This window comes from Arvicola amphibius, chromosome 5 (genome assembly GCF_903992535.2).
Source record: "Arvicola amphibius chromosome 5, mArvAmp1.2, whole genome shotgun sequence".
Lineage (NCBI taxonomy): Eukaryota > Metazoa > Chordata > Mammalia > Rodentia > Cricetidae > Arvicola > Arvicola amphibius.
Genome location: NC_052051.1, coordinates 93305547 through 93323130, shown reverse-complemented (window position 1 = coordinate 93323130; position 17584 = coordinate 93305547). Strand labels below are relative to the sequence as shown.

At 38.8% G+C, this 17584-nt stretch overlaps 1 protein-coding gene across 2 annotated transcripts in view; it reads right to left on the bottom strand.

The window, feature by feature from the left end:
• Chst9 (carbohydrate sulfotransferase 9) overlaps positions 1-17584 on the bottom strand; it is a 255132-nt gene that overhangs the window by 221250 nt on the left and 16298 nt on the right. The window lies entirely within an intron of this gene.

Sequence of the window (17584 nt, the reverse complement as noted above, 5' to 3'; positions counted from 1 at the left end):
AGAATTCCAAAGAATTCACATTGTAAATGTCTGGATTTGTACTCAAATATGACAAAAAAGTAAGCATATGAACAGCACTGAAGTCTCAAATATGCGATAATGCATGGAAAGACGATTCTGTAGTAAATACTCCCAAGAAGGAACGTGGTATCTGATCTGTGGAATACTGTACACTCCTGTCCCACCCATAATAAAACACAGCTTAACACTGAATCATGAGAAAAGTTTGGCCGGATTTAAGCAGTTTCATGTTATAAAGAGTCAAGGTTTGGGTTACTTCAACATAACGGTAGGGGGCAAAAAGAAAACAGAATGGATTGTTGAAGAGTGGAGAATGAGGTTTAGGATATGCTTGTAGGGTTTGGAGGAAACCCTTCAGATCACTAGTATCCAAGGACAGGGGGATGCTGGAACCACTTGGGAGAAACGGATGCAGTATTCTTGGGTAACCACTCCCCTCCTCTGAGATACTTTAGGCATCACTAGGCTATTCACCCTTTACCCCAACACTGTGCAAATGTCATGTGGATGCCTACACCACTCTACTCTCTAGGGAACTAGGCAGTGGAAAGGGCTTCTGGTTCTGCATTGATGGAGTTGTTTGTTTTTGAATATTTTGATATGTAGTTTGTGGAATCTGTGGATGAAGTCTGTACACGCACACTACAGATGCTTGTTTTTGCCAAATATTTTCAATCACACATTTGATGAATCTGTAGATAAGGAAGACTGACTTTATATAAAATTCAAAACTGGAAAGTTTAATCTAGCATTTTTCATTTAGACAAAATAACAGATTTATAAAATTTAAATGGTGAATTAACAGTTTTTGTTATGCACAAGAAATAGAAAATGCCTAGTTCTAAAAATCTCCCCCCACAAGAACATAATTAATGAAATCTACCAGAGAGCATAAAAGTTCACCTTGGCAATGAAAGATTACTTAAATATGAAACAAAAGAAAACCGATTCAAATCAGCTTTTTCTTTGAACAAACTTATTTAAATTAGTCTTAATTTTATACTATATCACACCCACTTCTGAGGATTTAAATGAAATGTGAACATTATCCTTAGAAAAAGATAAACACTCATAAGAGCTGCCATCAGATGCTGGAGTTTGTGTGACCTCCTTGAAACTCAAGTGGGGACCATGGCTACCACTGAACCAGACCTGCAGTCTGGGACCTCAGCTGGTGAATAGCATGGCAATCTATGACATCCAGAGAGCCTTGATGGACACACACCTCATTTTCTCTCTGGAAGAGTTGCATGAATGCTTTTTTTTAGTGTGAAGACATTGTATATACAGCTGTGTCTATAACTCATCCCTTATCCCAAATATGACTCAGATCTTTGAGAATACTGATGTATCTTAGTTAGTTTTGTTGCTGTGACAAAACACCCCAGCAAAAAGTGACTTGGGTGGGTAAGCATTTATTTCATCTTACGTCTGACAGTCCGCTCCTGATGGAAGCCAGGATAGGAGCTCAAGGAGGGATCTGGAGGCAGGGGATGAAGGAGACACTATTGAGGACTGCTGCTTCCTGGCTTGTTTTCCTTGGTGTCTTGCTCACCTTGCATTCTTTTTCCCACCATTCTGCATTTTTTATTAAAATATCATCACATCATTTCACCATTCCCTTTCTGAAGCCCAACTCCCTCCATGCCTCCTTAAATTCCTGGCCTCTTTTTCTTTGTTATTATTACATATTTATATGCATGAATATTTAAATACAGGCTTCTGAGCCCATATACCCTTTTAGTCATTTGGAAGTGTGCCTTTTAATCCTGCTGCAGTCACATAGTTGTGGGGTAAATTCCCAGCATTCCTTTTCCTTGGCAACACTGAGACCATGAACATTGACTGGCACCTTCCCAGCACCCTGCTGTCAGCCTCTGAAGCTATCTTTCTACTTTCTAGTTCCTTCACTAAATGGAACAACAGTAACTTGTTGTTTTTGTTAAAGATTTACATATTTTTACTTTGTGTGTGCAAGTGTTTGTCTACATATATATCTGAGCACATGTACATGTCTGGTGCACACAGAGGCCAGACGAGGGCTTGGATAACCTGAAATTGGAGTTAAAGACAATTGTTAGCCTCTGTGTGGGTGCTGGGAACCCAACCCATGTCCTGCAAGTATTTTTTTCTCATTTTTTTTATTAAAAATTTCCATCTCCTCCCCTCCTCCTCCCCCTTCCCTCCCCTCCCTTCCACCCATACCCCCACTCCGCCCCTCTCCAAGCCAAAGAGCCATCAGGGTTCCCTTCACTATGTTAAGTCCAAGGTCCTCCCAGCTCCCCCTAAGTCCAGGAAGGTGAGCAACCAAACTGACAAGGCTCACAGTGAGCCCGTCCAAGCTGTAGAGTTCATGCTTATAGCCGTTGTCCTTGGTTTCTCAGTCCTCCTCCACTGTCATCCACATTCAGAGAGTCCGGTTTGGTCCCTTGTTCCATCAGTCCCATTCCAACTGGACTTGGTGGTCTCCCGTTAGATCTGTCCCACCATCGCAATAGGAATTATATATCTTAATTAAGGGAGCCATTCTAGGGTTGGCAGAGACTTGACTCTAGAGGGGTTCCCAGGTGTCCAGGAAGATGCCCCCAGCTAGTTCCTTGGGCAGCTGAGGAGAGGGTGCCAGAAATGTCCAGATCCTATTGCCATACTCATGAATATCTTGCATATCACCATAGAACCTTCACCTGGCATTGGACAGAGAAAATGACAGAGCCCCACATAGAAGCACCGGATTGAGCTACCAAGGTCCTGATGAGGAGCAAAAGGAAGGAGATCATGAGCAAGGAAGTCAGGATCCTGCAAGTATTTTAACCACTGAACCATCTCTCCAGCCTCAACACTAATCCCTTTTCTTTTCTTTTCTTTTCTTTTCTTTTCTTTTCTTTTCTTTTCTTTTCTTTTCTTTTCTTTCTTTTCTTTTCTCTTCTTTCTTTTCTTTTCTTTTCTTTTCCTCTCTCTCTCTCCTCCTTCCTTCCTCCCTTCCTTCTTTTCTCCATCTCTCCCTTTCTCTCTCTCTCTCCTTTGTGATAGGTTTGTGTCACTTAACACAATGTTGCTAAGATGTGTTCAAATGGTAGTTGGTGACAAAGTTTCCTTCTAGTTAAGGACAAATCACATTTTATAATTTGTGTATCCACTCATCTGTCAGTGGACACTTGGGAGGTGCCCTCGGCAAGGCTGTTGTGAACAGTGCTGCTGTGAAGGTGAGACACATGCATCCTGTTGACAACCCCCTTGCAGTGCCACTTCTCAGCACATTTCCAGAGATCCCACTCCTGGCTCCCATGTTAGTCTGTTTCTAAGTTTCGAGGAAGCCATGGTGGCTGTTCCACTTTCTATTCTTACTAGCAGTGTGGCAAGCTTCAGTTTCTTTAAGTTTTCCTTTTAGGTCTGGTTTTTGTTTGTTTTCTTTGTTGTTGTTTTTAGTTTTATTTGTAGGTCAGGCTGACTTTGAATTCATGATCCTCCTGTTCCCGTCTTCCAAGTATGAGAATTATAGATGGGTGCCACCATATCCTCCTCATATTCTTTTCGTTCTTGCTAACGCTTCATCTGTCTTTAATTTTACTTGTTTTGCTTTTATTAATTGTCTGCCTAACGAATATGAAGTGGTATGGGTCTAACTTTCATTTTCGTAATGAATTGGGATTTGAGCATTTTTGTGTACTTCTTGACCACTTGCACGAACAAATGTCTATAAAAATTCTTTGCCCATTTTATTTTATTTATGTTTCAATGACTCCTCCTCGTCAACAACCACTTGCATTCTGACAAACCCCAGCATCACCTGCCCTGGACTGGAATCACCAGTAGTTGTCTGGGCCCTCTCACATCAATCATTAATCAAGAAAATGCCTTATAGACACACCTACAGGCCAATCTGATGGAGGCCTCACGTGAAGTTCCTTCTTCCCAGGTAACTCCAGCTTATCTCAAGTTAAAAGTTAAAGACTGCTCTGAGTAATTACAAGACCAGTTAAATAATAGTGTCTAGATATTTTTGCTTTATCTCTTCCTTTTTTTCTAAGACTATTTCATTTTATAGTCCAGGCTTGCATCGAACCCTGGTTGCTCCTGTGCCTACCTTCCAAGTACTGAGATTAGAGTGTGTTTCACCGCATGCAGATTAGTTAGCCATTGTTAGGAAACCAGTTTTTATACAGAGGTTGGCTTCAAAGATACTATGAAGTCAGATTTCATGGGGATGTATAAAGTACTTAGGATGATCATTTGATTAGGAAAAAAAATACAACTAAATACTCCAAAGCACTTATGCAGAAGCAGAAAAAAAACCCATCATAAGCACTCCTCTTTTTTTTTACATTTAAATTGTAACATGGAGGGGGCCAGAATGAAACAGTCATGGTTGTTAGCATCTCAGGTCACTTGTTCAAACTGATTTTCTCAGTCCCCCAAGGAAGCAGTAACTCTTAGTGGTTTTACCAGCACTTGGGGAGATTTTCAGTGTTTTGATTATGGCAAGAAAGCAGGTTTTAAAGATGTTGAGAATCTGCTAATTTGATGGGTTATATTTTGCACCTATATTGAGTGAAAAATAAATATATATGGGTGTTTCAGCCATCTGTAGCAGAGAACACCTCCCAAGGGAAGCTAGAAAAGAAGCTAGCTTTCTCTTCCTTTGACAACTGCAGTTAAACAATGACCCGACACATTTCCTGTGTGTAAAAGAAGATTCAGATAGGAGGAAAACAGTTAAACACAATCTAGTACTAACAAAGAAATAGTTGTTTATAAGAAGAAATACTTTTACAACCTGTCTACATAATTAAAACTTATCTCAGAGGAGGAAAGGTAGAAGAAAACTTAGAAATCACAGTGGTGTCACAAATGTACAAGATGGTGGGTGTGCGAGCCCACAGAAGCGCCCTTTGGGGGATTGCAGAGGAAAATTATTACCTACAATGCTGGAACTAGATTAAGAATTTGCCCTGATTTTTTCCGGAGGTGTTGCTATCCTCTCTCGTATCCTCCTGGGTGAGGAGCCAGCAGAAGAGCCGTAATTGTTATTATGGCAGATGTGGGAGGACCGAGTGATTAAAGCCACAAGGCAGAAAGGCAGTCTGGCGGAAAACGGAGAGATCCGTTTGTTTTTCCTGCATCCCAGTCCATTAACCCGACACTGGCATGAGGAAAGGGCCCTCATTAAACACAGGTGAGGTGGTAAGGGCAACTGTTTTGCTTCAAGCAAACCCGAAGGTCAATCCTGATGGGAACATGCACCTATTTGGAGATCATATATCTACCTCCAAGCCTGCCAGGGAAAGTGTAGGCTGTTGGAAACTGAAATTACGGGGGATTGTGCTGGTTTATGTGCGAGCACTCTGTGACATTTATAAAGCTTAAGGTTTCTGGGCTTTTCACAGTCCCCTCTATTCTCACTCACAGACACATGCCTTCAATTTGATTATACTTATCAACTTGTCGCTTTGAATTCCACTTGGAGGAGGGATAACAGAATAAAAGCAAGGACTGTATTTTACAGTTTATTAGTAATCCACGGTTCAGATTTGTGCATGGTGAGATGAGGAATGTTAACATACGGGAAATAGTTTTTCTGTCTTTGCCACTTGTTTTCTCAGAGAGGTGGTGTTTCCACAATCATGGAAAGATTCACTTTCCATGATTCACAATCATGGAAAGAACAGAATCACTTCATGCCATTATGATCCCAACACATGAAGCTTGTTCTTTTCAAACATGGAGGCCATCAACAAATGTATGTTTTGCAACTTATGAATAGTAAAAAATTATTTATTAGAGGTGATTTGTATGTAAGAAATTTATGGAGCCGGGCAATGGTGGCACACGCCTTTAATCCCAGCACTCGGGAGGCAGAGGCAGGAGGATCTCTGTGAGTTCGAGACCAGCCTGGTCTACAGAGCCAGTTCTAGGACAGGCTCCAAAGCCACAGAGAAACCCTGTCTCGAAAAACAAACAAACAAACAAAAAAAAAGAAATGTATAAGTTGCTAAGTTTGGCAGATGTTCACGATTTTAGCAAGAGAGCACCGATAATTATACAGGCACTTTAGTGTAGAAGGAACCCAGACATGGGTGCTCGTCTCTTGATTTACCCTAACATTGGACCTCAGCAGTCACGCTTCCTCATCTTATCCATAGTGGCTGGATCATTCCTTTCTTTCCCATCCTCTGAGTAAGCAGACCCACAATGATGGAGACACCCAGAACTTTCCATGCTTCGACATCTGTTGTGTCTGTCCACACATTTTGATTTTGTCTCTGCAGAAACAGTGTCCTCACTCTCCCTCCATCTTCTCCAGATTCCTGGGAAGCGTGACTCCAACAACCCATCCTTAACCTATGTACTCAGAGACTCCCTCCCTCTGTGCCCTCTTCCAGAACTGCTTGTTATCCCTAGACGGTTTCCAGTTAGAAATCTTAGGTCTGTATCTCAGACCTAGATGCCCTGCAGATGGAAATAATGTTGCATGGCATAACTCATGAAAGGATAAAACATTTTCAATTTTCTTCCTTGTTTTTGGTTAGTTTTTATTTTCTCTATTCTCCCTGCCATTTGAGTTTCTTGTTCATAGTTCCTCCCTACCTTGCTGATTTGTGTGTGGTTCTGGGGATTGAACCTGGGACCTGGCACATTGAAGACAAATACTCTTGCACTGAACCCCACTTCCAGTAACTTCCATTTTAATACTGGTTTGTATGTTTTTAAAAAAGATTCTGGCTAGTAATTTTTGTTTATATTGGCATAACAAAAACCTTCCTGATTGTGACTTTTTAAGCCTTGTACATAGAGCTGAGTTTTAACTATTGTTAGCTTGGTGTTCTTCACCAAGGGTGAGATTGGCACCATGGCAGAACAGAGATCAAAGATCAATGGGTTCCAGGTTTGTCTGTTTCTGTCTCCCTCTTTCCCTAAACGTTGTACACTGGGAACCACACAGCTTTGGGGCTTCAGGGTAAACTGCCAGTACTTGTTTCTTTAATCATATCTTTCTTCTGCTTCTGCTTCTGCTTCTGCTCCTGCTGCTGCTGCTGCTCCTTCTCCTGCTCCTGCTGCTGCTGCTTCCTCCTCTTCCTCCTCCTCCTCCTCCTTCTCCTTCTTCCTCCTCTTCCTCCTCATCCTCCTCCTCTTCTTTTTTCCTTCATCATCATTGTTGTCGTTGTCATCTCCTCCTCCTCCTTCTTTGCTGTCGTCTTCTTCATCTTTATTTTGAGTTGTGTATTTCTCTTCTTATCTCCAGCTACCAGCACACAGGCAATGTTGTACCAGATCTGTCAACAGTTTACCAACTTATAGCCTAATAGGCCCACGATTTCTATCCATTTCATGGATGTTTATTTGCTTCTGTTCCTGGTTTTGAGTCTGGTTATACCCTCATGTTCTCTTTTTTCCAAATTCCACTTATTATTGTTTAGTCCTGGGACTAGATTAGGGGGAAAAAACATAAGCACACATTCATCTCTTTACCAGAAATCTCCATGTCATTATTCGGGTATAATTTACTTTCTCTATAAAATCAGGATGACAGCACCTATTCTATGTATCACATAATATTAAAAAAATAACAAATCAAATAGAATGTGATGGTGCTTCAGGAAATAAGCATTAATCTAACCCTAAGACATTTTAGTAGCATCACTTAATGTTCTTCTTGTTAAGCATGGTAAATATGCTAAAAATAAAAATAAAACAAAACACATTGTGAAAATCTATTGTTGCTATCAGCCATATTGAGGTTAAGCTGTGATATATTTCTAATAATATTCAGTTCATGGTGGAGAGCGTTATAATTAAATGGATGGAAATCAAAATCATTTTCATTGAATAGATCCTTGTGCTAACAACAAAAACCAGCAAATTTTGAATGAATAACTTAATTAAATGAAGCATGTGACCTTAATGTGAATTTTAGATGAGATTGGGTGTAGTTCATGTGATACCACAGTGGACTTAATTTACTATTTAAAAACAATCTTTTATACATTTTCAGTCTAGGGATTGAACTCACATACTCCTACACACTAAGCATGCATGCCACTTAGTGACACTCCATTCATTTTTTGATTTATTATTTATTACTTTATTGATGATCTTAGAGACTGGATAAATACTGTCTTGGTCCATCTTCCTAATACGGAATTCTGTAAGCATTTCTACATTTTCACCAAATCCTTTCTCCCTTGACAAGTGTTATTTTAAAATAATTAATAGTCATAAAACTCGTGGAATCTCATGTGTCCTGCCTGCAGCTTCCTGCAGTGACAACATCTTGCGTATGCAAAGCATCATTGTCAAAATGGAAAAGTTACGAGTGTGACTTTGGGCGGGCTATAAGTGTTTCCAGAAGAGGTCCACTTTCCATTTACAGAGGCTGCCAAACATACTATCTCTATGCTAGGAAATAATTTTGATCTCAAAATGAATGTGAGTTGATAGTCAGGTAACCTTAAATAAAGGAGATCCTTCTTAGTTGTCTGGTTGAGTTCTATCTAGCTCATCAAAAATTGTCTGAACAGTGGAAGAGGAAAAAAGAAGCTACAGTCAGGCCATGAGAAAGGACTGGATCGACCAGTGTTAGCTCTGGAGAAGGAGGAAGGCAACTGTATTGGTTCTAGAAGCAGAAAACCTAAAGAAACAAATTGGAAAGGAAATGGTCCAGCTGACACCTTAATTTTAGCCTGCTTCTGACTTCAAATCTATAGAAATATTACAAACTTGTGTATTTCAAGGCACTAAAATTATTATAATTTTTGTAGCAGAAATAACAACAGAACTAGCTAAGTAAAGCACTATTCAAACACCATTTGAAAGAATCCAGTTGGTGAGATTGCTATGAATGAGTGGAATGACAGTGATAGTTTTCAAATATTTTTCAGAGGTTCCTCAAGTTTCATATTTTATGGCTTATTGTGTGATTGCTCAACCATCCAGTGTATCACGTCACCTATTCCTTCACCAGACACTAATTTCTAGGTGTTTCTTTGTTCATATTGTTTCTGTGACTCCCATACAATTTATTTAACAGGTACCTTCTACTTTTAGCTGTGGTAATTTAGACTTAATTATATAAAGTCTTTAACAAGACAAGGCTTTGCCTTTATATTCTTTGTTTTAAAAAGAAAAGTTGTGAAGTCTTACATTCTATTATTTAATATAGTAGTTTTACCATTTAAGCAATATAACCTTTCTTTAAAGACTGCATAAGGCTAAATCCAAATGCCCTTGGAAGCATTTGTTTGTATTAGACAAGGCAAAACACTCAAAGGGGTTATGGCTAAATGAACCATTCATTCCATACTTCAGTTTTACTTGGCATCCACACCTGGCCTAAAGATGTTTAGAGCACCAAATATTTTAAAATGTTAAGCATTTATGAAGTAAACCACTGTCGGGTTTTACATTTTTTTTTAACATGGAACTGTAAAAATGTGTAATGCATAGTCAAATGTCAGTGAGGACTCCTTAAGACCACCACTAACTTCACTGTGTAGAATCACGAAGATCCCATTAACAACATACACAGCACATACAGAATCAATTCCAGTTTACTAAGGGCACACATAAAGAAGTTCTAGACTTTGGCCACAGGAGAATGAAAAATGGCAATTTGGGTAGCCTTCATTAAATAACCTGACAGGGTTATCAAAGAAACATGTCAAACAAGCTAAGAGAAAACTATGGACTGTAAAGGGATTTAGAAAGTCAAATGAAGTGATCTTGTTTTGTCATTGAAATCAATAGAGTCACCTCAGAAAAGGTAAATTAAAAAAATGGCTCAGACTTGCAATCCACAGGGGCCTAAGAACCAAAAATTACAAGTGCAAAGTAGAGGTGAAGAATACAGAAGCGACTGCTGTGTTGCTACTCTATGTAGAAGTTCCATAGTTTAGGATAGATTGTCCCCATCCCTAGCTTTGTAAATGGACTTATAAGAATATACTTGGCAGTGAGCACCTATGTTCCTTGAAAAAAAAAGTTGGCTCAAAAACGGCCTGTACATTCATCTCCTGTGAATTTGAGGCCAGCGTGGCCTGTGTGAGAACCTATCTCAATCAAAAATCCAAAACACAAAAACAATACCAACAAATTCTCCCCTGGTCTTGGATGCTGGAAATCTGAAGTCAAGGTAGATTCAGAGCTACATGTCTTATACGCAAAGGGAAGAGTGCTTGTTTGCCTCCCAGGCTTCTGGTAAGTCCAGGCATTACATGGCTTCTTAGATCTGGTCGCTGCTCCGGCTTCACATGGCCCTTTCCTCTGCGTGTTTCTTTTTTCTCTTTAGAAATGCATCAGTATGCATACCGGCAGATTCAAAGCCCACCAAGATATTGCAGTATTTTTTTACCTAGATATTTTTAAGCTAATTACAACAGCGGAGGCCCTTTCTCAAGGTAAGGTTCTGGGTGTTAGGATATGGGCATAATTTTTAGGATCATCAGTTAATCCTTTACCCCAGCTGACTCATGACTTCCCCATTGACAGTGATCATGTTACAGAGGATCTACTCAAAGTGAAGAGCCCAGGCTCGATGACAATGCAAAATGATATTTTCAGTCTTATTGAATACGAATAAAAAGGCTTACATAGTTCTTGCTATGCTGGAAGCCCTCTGGCTGCCCTGACGAAGGCCAGCCTCAGCATAAGCGAGCACGGAGGAAGGCCAGGCTGAGAAGTCTGAAGACCAGGGGAGTAACTCTGCCTGGACTCTGCCTGTGCTTGTTCTGCCTCTGAGTTTGTTGATTAGGAGAGCCAATACTTCCTCTTTATTTCTCAATCTATTACAAAGCAACCACCAGTGGAGCGAGGAAACTAAGGGATAAATTCTATGTAGCACACAGCAGTTTTGTCTGAATAATCAGAAGTGGATGGAAATAGATAAGCTAACATTTCTTGAGCAGTTATTACATGCAAGGTACTGCTCTGAACATTTCCTATTGATAGTTTCATTCCCACACAACCTTGTTTCCTTGCCAGACAAGGTCTACATGACAGAGCCATTTAGCTATATTGTTTGCACAGTGTTCCGGAGAGATGAGGTAAGATGGACAGGCAGAGACAGATACTAGGAGGCCTTGCTGTCCAAAAGGCAGTGGGAGCTATGTCCTGCAGACATCATGAGCTAATGAAAGATTTGAAGAAAGTAGAATGATTGCATTTGCTTTTGAGATGATCACTCAGAGACAATGTGAAGACTAGCCTGAGGGGAGAGGAGGTCACAGACATTTGGGGAGAGATGGGATAGAGTCCCAGAAGGAAGGCTGGATTGGATCTCCTCGTGTCCTCGGGTGTTTTCAGTTTGGTATGCCTTTGTCTTTCATTATTGTCAGTTTTTATCACGGTAGTTATGGACGTAAATCAGTGAGCCTGACTGCCTGGGTTAAAGTCTAATTTGAACTCTAACCAGCTTTTCAAAACTGGCCAGTCTAAAACTTCCATATGGCCTAGTTTCTTCACATCTAAAGTATAAATAATGAAAGTACCTAGCATATGAGGTTGATATGAAGCTATCAAATTCAAGAAAACTTTTAGAAGTGTTCTTGGCCACCAAAGCCATCCACAACATCACGATGTTGGTAGCTTTATATCCTGTGAGCTAAGAACAGAATCAACTGTTTCATAGACAGTTGATAAAGATTTGTTGAAAGACCTGATATTTTTACCTTAAAAGGCACTCTAGTTTACTGAGAGGTTTGTTCTTTCAATCGTATTGATTAAATCCAGTCAATAAATATTCATTAGTTCCCAGTATAAATAAAACTCTGTGCTAGGAAAAACCAAGAGGAATAAGGTTTAATCACTGATCATTATAAGAGAATATTGTAATAGGTCTGCTCATACTTTGTCCAAGTTGATTTTAGTAGAGCTTTCTAGAACAACTCATAACAAATCTGTTCCCTCCTTTAAATGACAGACTTTCCAATTACTGAAAACAATTATTCTGTCTGCTCGCAATCTTTTTTACTCCAGGATAAACAATAAATATACACAATTCCTTCAGCCATTCCTCATGGGACATGGTGTAGGAGACTTCAATCAATTTAATCATCCCTCCAAACACATTTGAATTTGCTAATGCCTTCCTTTAAATGCAGGGCTCAGACTAAGATACAATAATCTAAGCATGATTGAATGGACAAACAGGGCTATAAAAATCAGCACCATGACAAATGACAGCTGAACTTGAGTGTGTCTGTACAGGGAATGGGAGAATAAAACAGGTTACAGGTTAGAGCCCGAGGGTTTCCTTCAGTTCAAATAAGAGGGAAATAAAAAACCTAGTGGGAATCTTAAAGGATACTGAGGGATGAAACATACAGAATTGTGATTAAGAAACTAAGGCAAGACATCATAACAATATGGAATAAATAGACTTTTTAACATTCTTTTTTATTGATTTTAATGAGCTATACATTTTTTCTGCTCTCCTCCTTGCCTTTCTCCTCCCCTTCAACTCTCTCCCATGGTTCCCATGCTTCCAATTTACTCAGGAGATCTTGCCATTTTCTACTTCCTATGTAGATTAGATCCATGTATGTCTTTTTTGGGGTTCTCATTGTTATCTAGGTTCTTTGGGATTGTGATTTGTAGGCTGATTTTCTTTGCATATGTTTAAAAACCACTTATGAGTGAGAACATATGATAATTGTCTTTCTGGGTCTGGGTTACCTCACTCAATATGATGTTTTCTAGCTCTATCCATTAAATAGACATTTAATATAACCTGAAACTGTGAAGATGGGATTAAAAAAGAGCAGAAACAATGACTAATTATGGGTTGGCCCAGAAGAAAAATCAATATAAAAATGTAAGATCAGGAAATGTGACTTAGTTAGGTGGAAAGTCTTTCAGTGTGGAAACCGAATTTGGGTTCTCCAGGAGAGCTACAAATATTCCTAACTACAAAGTCATCTCTCTGGACCCAAAGGTCGAAAGGTCATAAGATTAAACTTTCGGAAATGAAAGCAAACAAAATACCGTGTGGCATTTAGAAGGTAACAGCAATGGAATATTAGGAAGCCATTCCTATCTGTCTCTGGCTTCTTCTGTGAACAATCCCGTTCAATAAGATCATGAGTTACAGCCTAACACAGAATGGATCAAGCTGGTGTTGGAATGCCAATATTTGCAACAAAATAACATCTACTTACTTAATGTCAAATATTTAATAAGATTTCAATGAAACAATTTCCCAGAATAAATACTTAACACTAAAAGTCTCATTTTTTAAATTAAAAGGTTCTCTGTATATGTTTTCAAATAAATTTTAGAACAGTGACTCACTAAAGTTTAAATATAAATGTTACTGATTATCATATAGATAAAATGTTTTATGTTTTCTTATCTGTATACAACATTATTTTTAAATTTCCCTCTCTGCTAATTTTAGAAAGAACAAGATTCTGAAGAAGTATTATGTTTATAGAGAATCTGATTTACTTAGACCATACAAGGTAGATACTTAATTCTGTTAATGTTTGGTGCACACTATATATTTGGGAGATTCTTTATTCTTCTTTATATATTATCTAGGCATTACATTGATTGTTATTAAATAATGTCTCTTATAAAATTATAATATTGCTTTCTAAACAGTAGTAAAATTCTATGACTAACATAAAACACTGTGAAACTCAAATATGTGTGCATTCTAACATGAATATGATTTCTTTCTTATACATTCTAAGGTGTGTGAGCCATGCACTCAATAGTGTTGCAATCACAGGCAGATATTTATTAGGTTCTACTGTGCACCGTTGTTTTTCCTCTTGCTTTGTATCTCAAACCCCATGCAGTTTATCTTCATCCATTTCATACAGAAGCAACATGAAGTACATTAACAAAGGAATCTTGACTTTAAAATGGATAAATAAAATAAAAAAACCCTAAACACTGGCCAAAATTGTACAGTAAACATCTTTTGGGATATTCTAATAGCACACCACAAAATCATGATCATGTTAAAATGTCAAAGATGTTTCCTAAGATAGTTAGTGGAATACACACAGAAACTTTTAATGCTGACAAACAGAAGCAAGAACAATACAGGATCAGCACTTCAGGGAATACCAGAAATATCTAAAACCATACAAAGGGAGTAAAATACTGAGAAACACTAAAAATGCTATAAAGTTCATAAACATAACATTTTCAATGTTATTAATGTATTACTTTAGTTAATTCAGCTAAGTAGCCAATGAAGAGAATCTGTAGATAAACACTTTCTTTTGTTTCTCTTTCCTCCTCAAATGCCTTTAAAACAAGAATCAAGGAATTAGGGAGAAAAGGAGTTACAGAAACATAGATAAGGTAGGAAGAGATACTCATAAGAGAGATAGTTATACATTTTAGATAATGGGTTGCTGACAGAGGAGTAAAAACTAACTTTAAATGCTGTAAAATGTTAGCCACACTCTTCGAGAGATAACAAGAAGATGCAAGATGCTGTCTGCAACCAGGGAATTGTGCACTGGGCTTCTCAGGACCCTGTATTTAACAGAAAGAAATCAGATACCAACAAAAAGCTCTTGTAAATGAAAAATGAAACCAAATGAAAAAGAATAGTCATCAGAAAGGTTAGGAGATAACGGGATTACTCAGAAAACAGAGTTAAGGGACAAACAGATGTAATTGTCAATTGAAATGGGAGCAAGGCGATGAGACTGATGTAAGAGAGTCAACATCTAAGAATAGGAATTCCAGATAGTGAGGGCCGAGAAGGGAAAAGGAGAGATTATTAGACACATCATGTGATGAAACTGCACAGAAGTGGTGGTCACGAGTCTCCCAATTTACAGAGGCCACTCTCACACTTAACACAACGGATGACAAATGAATATATCAAGGGAGCAACACCTTATTAATTCAGAGCACTGGGCGTAAAGAAATCTCACATCACAGAGAATTATCAGAATTGTGGCAGTGAGATTCATTAATAGCAGCAGTGTCGGAGTCTTAGACAAAGGTGGTGGAGCACACACATTCAAAATTCCCAACAAAAAAATGCACATCATGACATGTTAAATGTTAGCACATGTTATCAAACTCTCAGTCAAGAGTATATGCAAAATAGTTATTGTCAGACAAGTTTTCAAAAAAATTGCCTCCCTATAATCTACATGACTGCCTCAAAGTGCAAAAGGGCTAAGAGCAGCAGAAGAAATAGGATGCAGAAAAGAATTGATCTAGAGGTGGGGAGTGGAGAAATAGTTGTGGATGCTTTGATGGTTAGTGTGAACTGCCAACTTGATCAAACTTGTCAGACAAGGAAGTCATAGTTTTTGGTGTGGAGCTGGGGCAAGAAGAGCTAGCCCACTATGGGCAACACTGTTCCCCAAGCCTCGGTCCTGGGCTGTAAGGGTTGAGAAGAAAGCTGAGTAGTAAGCGAGTGTGCATTCACTTCTATCTGCTCTTGACTGCGGATGTGATATGACAGCTGTTTGACGTTCCTGCCTCCTTGGCTTCCCCACAGGATGGACTGTGACCTGGGACCGTGAGCTAAAATAAACGCTTTCCTCCCAAGGCTGCTTTTCGCAAGGGTGTTTTATCACAGCCAGAGAAATGAAACTAGGGCAACCCAAAATGAAAGGATGGCTATTGGCAGGCTTGGAGGATCTGTCTTTCAACCTGGAAAAGGCAAGAGATCAGAGAGGTTGCTGAGAATAAAACTGGCCATGTGCTGTTTTTCCTGGACACCTAGATAGAATATTTAGTTAATGATGAAGAGTTCTCTTGAGTCAATGATAGAGACTTAGAATCTTAAGAAAGTGTTAAAGCAAGACATTTCTAACTTCGCAGGGAGAAAGTTTTAAAAAAGATATATATATATATATATATATATATATATGTATATATATGTACATATATATATATATCACAGCTGCAAAATAAACTAATATAATACCTGATCTCTCTATCTTAAATCCTGGCAAAGTTATCTCTAAGGATTTAGAATGAAAAAATTGAATATGCAAAGAAAATGACAAACACATATATTAATCAAAATTATTTACTGACTAAAATAACAAGTGTCTAATTTGTTGGAACAAAGGCATAGTCTAGGGGTTGAGTTCAGTCTTTGAGAACACACTCACCCAACACATATATGTATATATAAATGTATGTATGTATGTATGTATGGGTGGGTGGGTGGATGTATTATGCATGCATGCATGTATGTACATATGTACATGGTGTGACCATTTCATTTTGTTGAGACATGTTCTTACTACATAACTGTGGTTTACCTAGAACTTATGTAGATCAGGCTGGCCTCTAACCACAGAGATCTTCCTGCCTCTGCTGTCTAGGGATTAAAGGTGTGAGCCCCCGTGTCTAGCAATGGTGTACCCTTGTAATCCCAAATCAGAAAAGGGAAGCACAGAAACATCTCAGGAATTCACTGGCCAGACATCTCAGCCTGTTTGGGAGTTCTAAACTAGTGAAAGATACTATCTCAATAAAAAGGAGGATAGCACCTGAGGAATGACACCGAAGACTGAATTCTAGCCTACACACACATGTACACATACCTGCCCCCATACCTGCACTCATAGGAGCTGCACACATGTAAACATGCATGCTCCTCTGTACACAAATATACAATATGAGAAAGTAAAACTCTAGATTATTTCTAAGTGCAAGATATAAAAATATAATAAATATTCCTCTAGATTTTTTCAAGACAGGGTTTCTCTATTGCTTTGGAGCCTGTCCTGGAACTAGCTCTTATAGACCAGGCTAGCCTCGAACTCAGAGATCCACCTGCCTCTGCCTCCCGAGTGCTGGGATTAAAGGTGTGCACCACCACCGCTCTAGATTTTGAAAGCTAGCAACGTTATCTTTTCAGATTTAGAACATGAAGACAAAACTGGAAGTAAACAAATAGAAAATGTACCAAGATTAGCAAACTAAATGTAAATCAACTGAAAGCTAGACTGGCTGCCAAAGGTCAGACAAAACAAGTGTTAAGATTAAATGCAATATAAGGATAGGGTGTATACTTTAACACAGAGTAAAAGTCACTAGAAACATATATGTTTGCAACAATAGCAGTTTTAAAATATAAGGTAGAAATAAGTTACAAGAAGATATAGGTGAATTCATAGTTGGATTGGCATACTTTTGATTGCAAGCCTTTCCGTAGCTCAAAGAATTTCCAGTCACAATTAGAAAGAGTATAATATTGAGTAGTAGTGTCAAAAACTTTATGCAATGAAAACAAGTAGATTTTTTCACATAAACATGTATTCTTTTCAAATGGCAAAACTAAGCCCCACATTTCTAACATACATCGGTTTCTATAAGGCTGTAAGTCAGAGCAATACTGAAGGACTGCACTTGAGGTATAAAAAGAAGGGAAAGGAGACTGTTGAGATGTGATTCCTGAAGTGGGCCAGTTCTTTGAGTGAGCAAATGGGGGGAGCACGCAGAAGATGCTGAGGGACCAGGCCCATGTTCTCTTTGCTCTGATTCCTGAACTCACTGCCAGGCTTTTTGTTTTGGTCCCTCTTACTATACAATCCAATATGGACAGAAGCAGTCACGTTTCTCACTATCCAGCATC